This window comes from Mustela nigripes, chromosome 7, assembly GCF_022355385.1.
Source record: "Mustela nigripes isolate SB6536 chromosome 7, MUSNIG.SB6536, whole genome shotgun sequence".
In the NCBI taxonomy this organism is placed as follows: Eukaryota; Metazoa; Chordata; class Mammalia; order Carnivora; family Mustelidae; genus Mustela; species Mustela nigripes.
Window position 1 is genome coordinate 130,206,726 of NC_081563.1, and position 15,155 is coordinate 130,221,880.

General features: G+C 40.5%; 1 protein-coding gene across 3 annotated transcripts in view; it reads right to left on the reverse strand.

The window, feature by feature from the left end:
- ADNP (activity dependent neuroprotector homeobox) overlaps positions 1-15,146 on the reverse strand; it is a 31,221-nt gene extending 16,075 nt beyond the window's left edge. Inside the window, exons 1-3 of one of the 3 annotated variants that reach the window (XM_059407227.1) lie at positions 15,078-15,143; positions 12,871-13,044; positions 11,448-11,519 (exon numbers count right to left, since the gene is read on the reverse strand). The gene's annotated coding sequence lies outside the window, so the exon portion shown is untranslated. Of the gene's footprint in view, positions 1-11,447; positions 11,520-12,870; positions 13,045-15,077 lie in introns of all 3 variants that reach the window. The other 2 variants (XM_059407226.1, XM_059407228.1) reach the window with 2 other exon arrangements.
- Between the last annotated feature and the right edge of the window lie 9 nt (positions 15,147-15,155).

Genomic DNA, 15,155 nt, shown 5'->3' on the forward strand with positions numbered 1-15,155 from the left:
ACTTGTACCAAAAGCCAACTATGAATAATGAACACCAATTATTTTGCAAAGGTTATTGTATTAGAACACTGTTAATAAAGATAAGAAGCCAACAGAAAATGTAACCAACTTCTGTTTTCTTCTATACTCATCTACTAACTGCACTGACTTTTACTATTTTCTAATAAAAAAAATTACAGTGGAGTTAATTGTATCAAATACAAAACTGCCTCCAGAAAAAAAGACACTTTGATTTTGAAGTTTTTACCAAATCAGTGATTAAATTCCACAGTTTTTATACTTTTTTTTTTGTGGTAAGCAGACTTGTTACTTATGAAAGGCAAAATGAGTACATTTCCCTAAATGTAGCATCTGGTACAGCAATACTTCTGGCCACAGTCTATAAACAATGTGTGAATCCCTTCCACAAAGAGCCCCGCTTTAATCTAAGACACTCTTTCCGCCTGATCATAAGTGAGCGGAGCACAAACCCCGCTAGGCAGTTTGTTCCATATTGGACATCTCTGTTCACAAGCCCACAGTTCTCAGTTCAGTCTACAGAAATCGAATTCCCTAGCCACAGAACAGCCTTTCACATTTTTAAGACCCTTCCTCCTTCCCTCCTCCCAAGTCAAGCATGCTCAGTTTTTTTCACCATTACTTCTGTTATCACAGGAGCCAATCACTAGTGGATGGGCTCCAATCTGTCAACCTCTCTGGTGCCCTGAATAAACGTATTTCCAGATGTGACACCATCAGAAGTCAAGTGGGACAACACTTGTCTAGTTCTAGATATTTTCTTAAAAATTGTATTATTTTTATTGTTAGAGAGAAAGAGAGAGAGAATTCCAAGCAGATGCTGCGACTGGTGGAGGGCCCAATGTGGGGCTTGATCCCATGACCCTGAGATCATGAATGGAGCCAAAAATAAAGAGTTGGGTGCTTAACTAACTGAGGTTCCCAGACAGACGCCCCTAATATATTACTATTTTTAAAAAAGTAATCTCTGTGCCCAACACGAGGCTTGAACTCATAACCCAGAGATCAAGAGTCACATGCTCTACCTGAGATATTATTTTAAAATTATTGTTCCGAAAAGGTGCACTGTGTTGGTGGCAGCCACTTTACACATATTACAACAATCAACCAAAATCTTTTATTTTTTAAAAATACATGTTGTGCTTCTCAGTATTAGGTAGTTCAGTTGGTGGGAACAAAAACCTGTACTGAATCCAAGTCTGGTTAAAGGGAAGTTAACTATCAAGTTTTTAAGTATCTTCTCAGTTAAAGGGACATGAACATTCTGATTCCAAAATGTAGCACTGTGAATCACTGAAAGAACCGAAGGGTTGCCTCATCTATACTCTTCTCATTTTACAGATTAGCAACTGAGGTGAAGCAACTGGCCTAAGGTGATCAGCTTGTCCGTGTGACAGACCTGGGTCTCAAGGTTATCTCCAGATCTAAAATGCTGCGCTCCTCCCACTACCCTTTTAGAGGAAGTTCTTATCTCAGACATTAAAGGTAAACAAGAGCATGTTAAATACATACACTGAAAGTGCCAGAACTTCATACTCTAAGTTGAAACAACCTCAAACAAGTTCAACCAAACTAGCTCAAGTGATGAAACAGATTAAGAATACACACACATCTCAGGTCAGATGGTCCCGTCAGATCCTGAGAAGAACTGAAACAAGAACCTAGCTCTGAGCCCACTTGCCTGAAAGTGCTTTTAACCATCACCATGGATGCCAAGAGTCAACAGATACTCACATCAGGAAGATAATCCCGATGTATTAATATCCTGCAAAATGAAAACCACAACCTTGGTATCCCTCAACAAAACAGCAGCATTTCAAAAACATATGTATCTTTTGTCTCTCTTTTATCACCTCCCCATTATCTATACTCAAAACATGCTATTCCAAAAGTTGCTTGGGAAAGCAGAGGCTTTAATGATCCTTCTTTTTCCGGACAGTAGTAGGTTAGGCAGGAGGGCAGTCTGCTTTCAACTACCTTTAAGGCTCCTTTTTGCAAATAAAGTTCCGTTTGTTTTTATTACAAAAGCAACTGGGAAATAAAAACATACATACACACCAAAACCTGTACACGAGGGTGCCTGAGGGGCTCACAGTCAGCCAAGCGTCTGACTCTTGATTTTGGCTCGTGTTGTGATCTCATGGGTGGTGAGACAGAACCCTGCACGGGCTCCGCCCTCAGCTTGGGAGTCTGCTTGAGATTCTCTTCCTCTGCCTCTGCCCCTTTGCCCCCAGGCTCGCTCACTCTCAAGTAAATAAAATCCTAAAAAACCAAAACCACCAAAAAAACCCCACAAAAAACCCAAAAACCAAAAACCTGTACAGGAATGGTCTCACAGTAGTCATTAATACCCAAGAAGGACAAAGAACCCAAATCTCCATAAATAAAATGTGGTCTATTCATACAGCGAAATATGATTCAGCCATAAAAAATGAAGTACTGCTATATGCCAGAACATCGATGAACCCTGCAAAATTATACTCAGGGAAAGAAGTCAGTCACAAAAGCCCGCTTACTGTATGATTCCATTTACATAAAAGGTGCAGAATAGGCAAATCTAGAGAGTAAAGGGTAAAGTTGCCCAAGGCTAGAGGAGCCGGGGGACAGCAGACGGCAACTGCTCATGGGAACCAGGTTCTTTGTGGGATGATGAAGATACCACAAAAAACGGACTGCGGTGTTAGCTGCACTACTCGGAATACACTAAGAAACATCAAATTGTATACTTTAAAGGGGTGGACTGTATGGTGTATGAAGCACCTCTCAGTAAAGCTGTTACAAAAGAAAAAAGCAATTGGGCCTAATAGAACAAATACGGAAAAGGCAAGGAACACAAATAAGTATATGTAAAGAGTTAACTCAGGGCATGCTTACCCTTCCAGCTTTTTATGCACATCTAATTTTTCTTTTAAAGGGAAATGAATCTTTTGTATCTCAGCATTTAGTCCTGCAGCAAGAAAACTAATGCTGCCGGAAAAGTTTTTAATTTTTAAGAACTGTGCTTTCCTTCCAATAGGTAGATGCTAGCCACAAACAGCTATTCATCATGAAGAATACGGCTAGTCTGAAGTGAACGGAGATATGCTTTAAATTAATTTATTTTTATTGTGGTAAAACACACATAAAATTTACCATCTCCAGAATTTTTAGCACAGAGTTCAGTGATACTTAGTCCTAATATCATGCCACCATCACCACCACTACCCATCTCCAGAACTCTTTTCATGTTGTAAAACTGAAGCTCTGTACATTAAATACTAACTCCCGCTCTTCACTGGGCAGCCACAATTCTACTGTCTCCTTGACTCTGACTACTCTAAGTACTTCATGTAAGTTGAACCACAAAGTACTTGTCTTTTTGTGCCTGGCTTGTTTTACTTAGCATCATATCCCTTCCCTCCAGGTTTATCCATGTTGGAGCCTGTGTCAAAATTCCCTTTCTTTTAAAGGCTGAATAACACTCCACGCTATATGTGCACACATTTGGCAGGTGATGGGAGGGACACTTGGACTGGTTCCATCTTTTAGCTATTGTGAATACTGCTGTGAACATGGGTGTACAAATATCTCTTCACACAGTAATTTTATGGTTCCACAGTGGTTCTTCATTTACATTCCCATCAACAGTGCACAATGCCTCCTATTTCTCCACATCCTTACCAACACCCGTTAAATGTTTAATACTAGCCATCTTAACGTGTATGAGATAGTATTTCACTGTAAGTGTGATGTGCATTTCTCTAATGATTAATGGATACTGAGTATCTTTTCATTTGTTAATTGGCTACTTCTATGTCTTCTTTGGAGAAAAATCTATTCAAGTCCTCTGCCCATCTGCAGTATGCTTTCACATGTAAAACATACTTGGGATTTCCAAGGCTTAGTATGAAAAAATGCAATACCTCATGACTACCTTTTCAAAAATATTGACATGCTGAAGTTATACTTTGGATGTACCAGGTTAAAGATATGTTAAAATTAATTTCATCTTTAAATTAAGTGTTCGGGCTCTCTGCTCAGCAGGGAGTCTGCTTCCCCCTCTCTGCCTGCTTGTGACCTCTCTCTCAAATAAATAAAATCTTAAAAAAAAAAATAAGTGTTAACATTAAATGAAATTAAATGTTAAAATGTGGCTAGTGGAAACAGACGAATCTTGAAGACCTGCTAACTGAAATAAGCTGATCGCAAAAGGGCAAATACTTTTTGTGCTTCTACTAATATGAGTACTGAAAGTGAAATTCAGACAGAAGAAGGTGGTTGTCAAGGGCTGGGTAGAGAGGAGAATGGAGACTTGGGTGTTTAATGGGTATAGGATTCAGTTTTGTAAGATGAAAAAAGTTCTGGAGATAAACAGTAGTAAAGGCTGCATGACAATGTGAGTGTACTTAATGACAAAGGACTTTACACTTAGAAGTCATTAAAACCGTAAATTTTGGGGCACCTGAGTGGCTCAGTGGGTTAAAGCCTCTGCCTTCAGCTCAGGTCATGATCCCAGGGTTCTGGGATCAAGCCCCACATCCAGCTCTCTGCTCGGCAGGGAGCCTGCTTCCTCCTCTCTCTCTGTGTACTTGTGATCTCTGTCAAATAAATAAATAAAATGGTAAATTTTAGGGGGTATTTTACCACAATTAAAAATATTTTTTTTCAGTGTGGCTCCTGGAAAATTTAAGGCAACAGTACTGAATATGGAACCAAATAAGGTTTGCTCGTAGTTTTACCAGCAGGATGGAGTGGGTTCAAAATGAGAGGCATTTATCATTGATGACTCTGCCAAATCTATGAACATTAAGCATCTGTTAAGACTTTTTTTTTTTGAACAGGACAGATCCTCTAGAGCAAGACCTGGATGTAATACAGGAACTTTGAAGGACTTTATAATTTCCAAACCATTCTGGACAATATTAAATGAAAGACTCTATGGTAACATTATTAATGGCCGCCAAACTGTTGGATATTTAAAAAAAAAAAAAAATATCTTAGAATTCACTTTCCTGGCAGATCTGCTCTATTCCAAGACGCCAGGAAGAGAGGAATGTATCATTTCTGTCAATGTCAAAGGCTCCAGTTCACCCGGCCTTAACTAAGAGTTAATCCAGCTGAGGTTACTTTAATAAGTTCAACTGTTTTAAAATTTTTTTTAAAGATTTTATTTATTTGACAGACAGAGATCACAAGTAGGCAGAGAGGCAGGCAGAGAGAGAGAGGGAAGCAGGCTCCCCGCTGAGCAGAGAGCCCGATGTGGGGCTCGATCCCAGGACCCTGAGATCATGACCTGAGCCGAAGGCAGAGGCTTTAACCTACTGAGCCCCCAGGCAGCCCAGTTCAACTGTTTTTTTTAGTTTTGCAGAAGGGAAATGATTCTGGAGAATGTAGTGGTACAGAAAAGATTTTCAAAGAATTTCCATGTATTAAATTTTTAAATAACCCTTAAGTTTCTTCCAAACAGTTTTAAGGATAGAACTGTACAAGGGGAAAGGTCCTAGGAAAAATAAATTAGGAAACCTTTTCAAAGGTAACACAATGATGGAAACAATTTTGACAAGTTTTGTTTTCTTTCATGTGGGTGGCTCATTAATATCAAACTAAGAATTTAATGGGAAATAAACAGCCCCATTCATCACATTACCCATCTCCAAAATTATAATTACACTGTGATTTAAAATTTGTTTTATTTTAAATGCTTATCACAAGTGATTTCAGATTTATCAGACTATGACCTGAAATTATGATTGATACAGTGTGGTAAAGAGGTATTTATGTCTGTAAATTATATCCACTATGAATTATTTTTCAGCAGAGATTGATTTTTCTGATTTCAAATGATGGAATTACAAACTTAAATATTCAGTAAGACAAGGGTGCTATCTCACTATCCAAAGCAAAGAAGAGTCTATTAAAAAGACCCTGCTTAGCTTTTTTGTCTTTTTTCCCCTCTTGCTAGATACTAGATATCTAGCATCTACAGCAGTGGCTGACTCATAGCAGGCACTTAATAAATGTAGACTAAACACCAGCCCCTGCCTAGAAAGGACTTACAGAGAGGACACCCTATAAACAACCACAGAAAAAGCAGCAAAGTGTCAGATGTATCATGAAGTAAATGCTCTGAGGTTTTATAAGAGGGAGAATTCATTCTCCATAGGGGAATGCAGGAGAAGGTGGAAGCAGATGCTAAGCGGGGCCACTAGTTTAGTTGAGAATCTGCATTCACTGCAAACAAAACAAAACAAACTTGCTGGTACAGTTCCAGAAGTGGGACAGCAAGGAATTCTAGAAACTATGTAGAGTCCAGAATGGCTGCTATGCCAACCTTCTAAATAATAAGGAATGACAGGGTTGGAAAGGCAGCTTGGGGATAGGACAGAAGTCTTGAGTGTGACACCAGAGCCTGCAGCTGTATCTGGTAGGCACTGAGGAGGTGCTGCAGTCAACGAAGCAGAGAAAGGATACAATTCTATGGGCACTTGAAGAGAATTAAATCCAGCCGTTTGGCAGATACTATTACAAAAGGTCTAGGAGAAGCCCATGCAGAGTGCAGTATCGGACCTCGGCAACCGTCAGAATCACCAGAAGGAGTTGACAACCACCGCAGACCCACACAATCTGAAAGGTCTGCACAGAGCCTTAGGTGTAAGACAGTAAGATACTGAAATGACGGCAAAAGGAAGATGAAGTTCAAGGGTGAAGCCTACAGCCTACATCAACATTTCTGTTTTCCAGTTAAAACTATACTGTTTTCATGAATAAAAATTTAGCTGATCTGTTAGCCACATGTAAAATTTTTACCTCACAACTTCAAATTTCTATTAACAAGTAGGGGGACACAACACACTAAAAGCTTTCCTCTGCTCAGAAGAAAGACAGTACAATGTAGTAATTAAGAACACGGCTGCAGAGCTGGGCAGATCTGTGTCCTTACTTAATCCTCACTCTGCCACTTACTAGCTTTGTGAACCTAAAAAAGTTACTTAACCTCTGGAGGTCTCCTTCCTTATGGTATATGCGGAAGGACACTATTCTATTGTTCAATTCCAATGTCAGAAGGATTAAATGAGATGCTGCCAGTTAACACTTAAAGCAGTTATTATTTTAAACCACATCAGATACTAGTCACTTTGAAAATTATAAGCTCACACTGTTATAATCTTTTAAAAAAATATGGACTATTAATCCTGATCATCAGATGTGGTTGCTATATATCTGTTCTAAGACACATTACAATGTGCATTCACACACATAATACTTTGCATTTGTGATTAGCATATTCTTAACCTTATAAACTCTGTGGCACTTAAAATGCACATGCAATTTAACATCTCCAAGTACCCACAATAAACCTAGTGACTTACAGTCACACAGAAACATAAAGGTATGAGCTAGATTTTGCATAAAAAAATATGTGGGTTACTTCTCTTCTAAAGACTTTTCAAACTAAAAGACTAGTGTCTACAACCAGAAACTATTATGTTGCGGTTTATCCTGTTACTTGAGAGAATTTAGAGGAGAATCCTAGTGGTGACCACCAGAATTTACAGAACACCAATGGAACCAAAGGCTTTCAGGGTTTTGAGAATGTGCTGAAACGATGACAGAACACATGCATGGAAGGAAAGACGATGCTGGAGAGACGAGATGAAAGCCGAGGAACTGAAGGTGTGCTCCCTAACCCTTTATTGATTTTACATACTGAAGTTCACAAAGAATTTTACCTGAAAGGGAGAAAGATGCCTCACAGCTCACCAAAAAAAAAAAAAAAAAAAAAAAAAAAGAGAGAGAGAGAGAGAGAGAGAGAGAGAGACTATTTCTAACAACTTCATCTAGCTTTAGAGAGTATGAGATGGGGAGCATTTCCCAATTTACTCCATTTTAAACAAGCATTCCAGCAAGGCAGACACACCCCACAGGGAATGACTGCAACCCTTTGCTGCCCACATACCCCACAGCTGAGCACTGTTGCTGCCAATACAGGTGGACAAACGGGCTTAGGAGAAACGTGAAAGTGGGAAATCAATTCACCAGTAGGCCCAAGAAGACATCCAGACATATCCATTTTAATCATTCCAGGAGCATGTCACTGGTCTGGTCATCTAAAAGGTGTAGGACACAAAGTAGTGGAATTTTCAATTCCTTAATGAGAAAATTTCCATGCTCTATCACAACTACTCGGAAATAATTTTCCTGGAGTAACGGAAAGGAACTTTTCTCATTCATGAATAACAGAATTATTTACCTAAATCACCTCAAGTTTTTCTGAGCAATCTCCTAGAAGTCAAGGCCTAATAGGCAAAGCTTTCTCTGTAACAGAGCTATTATTTGTGCAGCAGTCTTTGCCACTTGGTGGCTCGACTCTTATGGTTTCTGCAGAGTAGTTTTTCTTGGGTGTTGTTTTTAAGCCTACCTGATTTTGGACCAGGACTTTGAGCCAACTGCATAGGACACTCCCAGTTCTAGTTCACTCCTTTCACAAGAGCAAGAATTGCAACTGTTGACCTACGTTTACAACCCCCACCCCCAATTTAAAACTTTAATGCATTCTTCCATATTTCTGCTAGACAGAAGTCTCTTCAGATGTAACAGATCTGAAGAGAAACCACTCATACAGGTTCTCAATTGTTGCCAGTCCCCACCAGAAAAAGCCGCATGTTTCAATGCAAGTACAGGCTTCCACTAACTCTTAAATGGAGACCAGAGGGTTCAGAAAATGGAAAGGCAGAAGGGCAAAAGCCAACAATTATCTGTCTAAACAAAAATGACTTTCCAGAGGAAAGAAAGAACAAGACTGCCCTCAACCAAAACATTCGAAAAGCAACAGGACCATAAACAAACTTTCTTTCTTTTTTTTTTTTTTTTTAAGATCCTTGTACAGGCAACTTCAAACCAGACGTGCTGCTTCAAGTGACCACCCCTAACACAATTTTGCTGGTCCTCTCTTGCTCGGGGTTTGGTCAGCCTCTCTGACTGTCAAGCGCACGCAGGATCCTTGGGTCTTCACGGACACAGAAGCATGAAGCAGCATTATCATTACGAAACATTCATGTGAACCCTCATTATTAGCCAAAGAGCACATGCGAACCCTACAAAAGCCTGTGTTCAAGCACAGGCCTGGCATGGACGCCCTTTGTGTCTCACTTCAACACCGCAAGCTGAAGTGCCTTGACTTCCCCACTTGTGAAACAAGGACGATCCTGAGAAAATTCAGAATGGTTTAGAAAATGTTTGCCAAATAAAATGGGCATCATTTATATTACCCTAAAGGCTAGCAAAGAGGCCTTTACACTCATGGTTCTCCGTTCTTAAAGGCATCAACCAAGTCATATAAGAAGTGACACATAAAGACAAACAACTCATAGCTGAGTGACTCAATCACAAATCTATATCCTTACTGGAGAGGGAGTTAGGATGTGTAGGGATTTATTTTTAATTCTAAGGGATGGTCAAACAATGCATGAGCCTCCTATAGATTATGTGCATGTTTTGGAGTTAAATCTTAAATCTTAAACTGTGGTACATGTTCAGGGCAGTCTTCCTTAGTAAACTCTATCAAAAGCACTTAGACTTTCCTCTTAATTTCCACACCTTTATTTCAGGAACATTGCTGCAATTCTGGAAATGTTATTATTTCTCAAGCTGTGGTCTTAGAACTAAGCTAGGGATCAATAAAAGCAAGGAAGCTTGAGTGTGCATTTCCAAAGAACTACAACCAGAGGACAAGTGAATGCAAACATGGAGATGAGAGAACCCAGAACTGAAATAGTGAAAAGAACTTTGCATTTTACACTGATTAGAAAATGTGTGCTCTCAATCAAAACAGTTCCTGTATATAGTTGGCTCACATTTTATCTGTGACTTCCTAATATAGACAAAACATCACATTATAATCAAGTTGATATATATATATCCCAATCTGAGAAGCCTGATAATATATGAGGAGAGCCTTCTTCCAGTGGAACAAGAATATGGATTCTCATTTAAGATGACTCCTGAATTGCAAGATAACAAAGGTAGGTCACAACCAAAACACAGGTCTAAGGAGTACTAAGACACAGAAAGACTGAGGGAGCACAATCATCCTTCCCCTCACTTTGTAATTAGCAGGATCAGGCAAACAAACAATATAAAAATCATGAAGTCACGATGAACGGTGGCCACTCACGCTGGGCAAAACAAGGATGGCTTCTTTTATAAAGTATCTCAATGATTAAGGCAGCAAGTACCAATGAGTAAAGAAGAAACAACTTCTACATTCAAAGTATCAATTCAGTTAGTGTGGGGCTTTGGTTCTCACCAGTTTCAAATGTCAAGTATCCAAACTAACAACATAAAAGGTAGAACTGACAGTGATACACATCAGCAAAATATGGCTCACTAGAAGTGTGCACGATGCTAATAACATGTCAAGCTCTGTGAGTCTAACTATAATTAAATTATTTACTTAGTGTAACAACATTGGACTTAATGTTCATGCCTTTTAGGCAAATAAATGGAAGTTAAACTCCCATGGGAAATATTTTATCTTCTGGAAGACATAACAGACTTTAAAGTAAAAGCCCTTTTGGAAGTTTAGGATGAACATGTAGATTATTACACAGCAGTTTCGGGCATTTTGGTGTAAACTACAAATTAGTTTCTAATCTCACAAAATTTTCCATTTTTTGGCTACTTTGACAACATTTTGTAAGTTATCTAAGATTTTAATAGGTTATTTAAAGAAAAACGACAATATCTAATTCCGACGTTTTTTCTGTAGTTAAATGTACTGTTTCCCAACCACATCTCTGATGGTGGGACTTTGTATTTAGTTAACAGTTACTTCCAACTCTAAAAAGTCAGTTGTATTTTACGTGTATATATGTACACACCAATTGATGGAGTCAACCTGCCGAAGTCTATTACAACTTATGCAATTTTGTTATTTATATATAGTTCCCAAAAGACAAAAATACTACTGATACTGAGATTTTTCTTTTCTCTCTCTAGCCAATTATTGATCCCTACTTGCTCCTTTGCAACTCATCAGCTCTATCTTCCTCATTAATTTCCACAATTAAATATGTAGCCAGCATGTGTACACCACCTTAAATGTATCAACCAACAGATTGCTGAATACTTAAAATTTTCAATACTAGAAATTATGCTTAGTAGTACTTTTCAAATTTTGTGAAGTTACAAGGAAAGCAACAATTTAACACATTGTGCACTTTACTTAATTATACTTTTAATAATCAAATTGAAGTAATAAACTTGTTCATATATGTTAGAACAAAAAACAGAAGTCATTTTTACTTGGTAAAAGCCAATTTAAGCTGATTATCTGGTAGCAACTACATGTTCATGAAAAGGCCTATTCTGATCAAAGAATCTTTAAGGTTTTTAACAGCTTAGCAACTCTTGAGATTGGGTCATCAAAATAACAATAATTGAGAACTTACTTGACACTTAATCTGTTCAACATGGTGACGTTTTATTTTTAATATAAATAGTATTAGAACTTTTCCTGCACTCTGGTTTAAGGAAAAAAAAGAGAAATTTAAGCAAAACAAATTCACAGTGGGTATGTTTACTACCAATGACCTCCAGGACAGGCAGGGCCAGATGTCTTTAGAGATTCAGAGCCCAATCTCCTATATTTTCGATACAGAGACATTAAGAACCAAAATCAAAGATTTAATTAATTCAATGTCTAGTGGCCTCTGATAAGGTAATTTTAGGAAATTTTCAACAATGGCCAAGATAAAGAAGGAACTTCTACTTAAAGTTTAATTAAACAGAATACCCATCCCCACCCTCTGGTTAGTAGAGGCTTTTTACAGTTCTTTTAATGAACTCTCATAGTTTACCTAAATTCCAGCTTTCAAGCCCAACTGTTTCACTATTCATTCATTCACTCACTTTTGATGCCCAAACCAGGAAACCTTGAAACTGCAAAATACATGCTAAGAGCTCATAGCAAGTTTTCCTGTAGGGGGAAAATGGCTATTACCACTAAGGATATCAATTAACACTGTATCTTAGGTATAATTTGCCGAATCAAACAGAAGGACCTTCACAAATTTCATTCATCTCAAACGCACCTCAAATAAGTTGTTTCCAAATTACTCATTTAAAAACTCATATAACTATATATCAAAGACCAAGTACAGGTCAAAATTATTTCCATTTAACATATACTAAGCAGTATTTAAATATTATAAATATCACCAATTAGATTTAAAATCTGATTCTTGCATTTACTAAAAAACTTCAAAACCAATATAGTTAAGTCTCCATTGGAATACCTGAACCAAGCTGCCTCCTTTTCACTCACCAAAATGTTACTTAATAGCAAATGTTCCAGGAAAATTCTCCCTTAAGCACCAACTGGTTAACTATGTATCAAAGAATACACCCATTCAATTCCCCATAAATTTACCTTGGTGTTATCTATATAAAATACTTGCAACAAAGTCTTACAAGTACCCCAAGTATCAACAACCACTGTCAATCATTGGTAGCAAGTACATGTTCATGGAAACGCCTGTTCTGATCAGAGAATCGGTAAGATTTACAGAAGCTTAGCAACTCTTGAGATTGGGTCATCTAGATAACAATAATTGAGAACTTAAGATACTTTATACACAAGAGTGCAGAATGTAAATGATTAAAACAGTATTAGCAACTTAAATTTTCTCTTAAACAAGCCATAAGTCATTTCTCTGTTCAGAACCCATGACTGCAACCAGCTCTAACCGGTTCCTTGAGGAATGTGGCTAGGCTGAAATTTTGGAAGTGTTGGCTTTGGTGGTGACCAAGGAGGAAGAAGTCTCTGGATTCCCTGTTGCTGCAGTTCCCACCCTCCAAAATGAATATACCCACCGGTGTGAATTGACAATGTGGTCCAAAGAGCAAGGCAGGAACGGAGTCCAGATCCTCAAAATGGTAGTACAGGGCATAACCACTAGGCCACCTATCAGTTCAGTACAAAAAGTACAACCCTGTGCATCATGGTGCAAAAGCTGGGGCCTAGGTTTCGCATTGTGCATCTCACACCTATGGAAATAACAAGAGGAGTAAAATCTATAGAAATCAACACTCCCTAAGAAGGTGGGTGCTCACAGAAGACCGGTGTCAATGCTTTTGCAAAGGTGGTTGGCTAATAAGAAAATGAATGGCAATTGCAAGCCCAAAGTTAGAAGACGACAAAATTTTACAATCAACTCTGTTGAGTTTGACCATGAAGAACTCAACGTGGGTTTAATGTTTACCAACAAGGCTTTGCAAATCATGACACCCATCTACATGCTTATGAAAATTACTACCCCACTAAAATCTAGCATCTTTCAAGAATGATTTTTAACTCTCAAAGAGTTGGAAAGATGTGGGCCATGAAGAAAGGAGGTAATCAGCAATACCCGCAAACCCGTAACTCTCAGGTTTTAAACTTTCCCCTTTACCATCTGACCTTGGAAAGACATGGTGACACATTCAAAGCTTAAGGTGGAAGAATTCCAGAATTCCAAAGAATAGGAAATCTTGTGTACCAATGATGTGCCAAGAACAAATGTGGATTGTCTGAGGGTCAACAGTTTTGAAAAAGTAAAAAGAGAACTTCTAAAATGCAGGGTGGATTCTTTAAAAGAAATAAAATCACCGCTCTTGACTCACTTAATCCTTCGCCATGTTGCTGTCAGCTCACCAACTAAGAGTGCGAGAGTGTGTGTCTTGCTGGGTCCATTTTCCCATGGTCTGTAGAAGGCGCTGTGAAGCACATCCTGTTCTAGCTCTGGGGCCCTTCCCCCCTCTGCAGCCTTACCCAGTGCAGGGAATGCGCCCCCTACTGACTCCAACACTCATCGCCTTTAGCCGACTTGGCTGCGGTGCATTTTGGGTGGGGGCTGGTATTTTCTTGATGGCCATAAACCAGAAGCAACAATGCAGATTTATAAAGAAACTGTATCAAGCTACCCAGGAGTTCCCCCTCCTCCCCTCTGAAGGTTCAAGACACTGGCACGAGAAGCATCAGGGATAGGAATTAGGTGTGTGGGGATGGACAGCATTAAAATGGCAAACACAGGAAACAGTTTGGTTCTTTTTCCCTCCTAAGCCTTTGTCTGAGAAATGGGGTTATGGCAAGAACTGCTCAGAGGAATTGGTGAACGCAAGAACATCAAGAAGACTTAGTGTGGGTACATGTGTGGCTAAAAAGGATATTAGACCTTAGCGCCTGATCTTGGGCAGAAGAGGAAGAGAAGCAATCGCGCCTTTTCCAGCAGACAGGCATCCAGGTTGGGGGGGAGGGGAGGGAAGGGGAGGGCAGGCAGGCAGCCCAGAGGAAAGAGAGGTGAATAAAAGGGTGCTCAAAGAACTCCTCCCCATTCATTGCATTAAAAAAGAAAATCTTTTCGCAGCTTTCTGGATTTCCATTTTTTACCATCTTATTGCAAAGTTGGGGCTCAGAATGTTCATAAGAGGTCGTGCTGACCAGGCAGCTGCGACTGAGAAAAAGGGGTGGTGGTGGACTCCGTGCTTAGGACAGGAGGGTAGCTGGCATGTTGGGGAGGAAGGGTTGCACGGCGGAGGCAAAGACTTTCCACTCCGTGCCATGCATGCTCCCCGCCCCCCAATCTGTCCCCCCCTCCCCCAGCTAAGGGTGGGTAGACCAGGCAGAAGGCTCGTCCCAGGCACTGGGGGGGGGCGGGGGGGGCTCGTTTGGGGGGGGGGGGGGGGGGGAGCGGGAGGAAGGGATTAGTTCCAGGGATGGGAGCAGCTCTGTTCTTGCTGGGGGCGGGGTGGAGGGAGATGCCATCAGCGGCACAGGCTCCGGGGGCCAGGCTGGCTGCTGGCCTCGGCGGGCTTACGGGGCGGGGAAGGGAGGTCGGGCTGCAGGAGGAGGCGCCTGGACCCCGGAGCAGAGCCCGGGTAGCGGTCCGCGCCGGGGCGGGCGTTCCGTCAGCACCAGAGTATGCAAAGGAGCGTGTGCGGCTGGAGGGCTGGCAGTGGGCACAACAATGCGCCCGCGGGGCCGGCTCGGCGGGAGCGGGGCCGGGCCGCGGGGTCGGCGCGCGGCGGCCGCCGGGGCTTACCTTGACTCGGCCTCGAGGCGCCCGCGGGGCCGGCGTGCTCGGGGGCCGGGCGGCGGCGGCGGCGGCGGCGGGCGGATG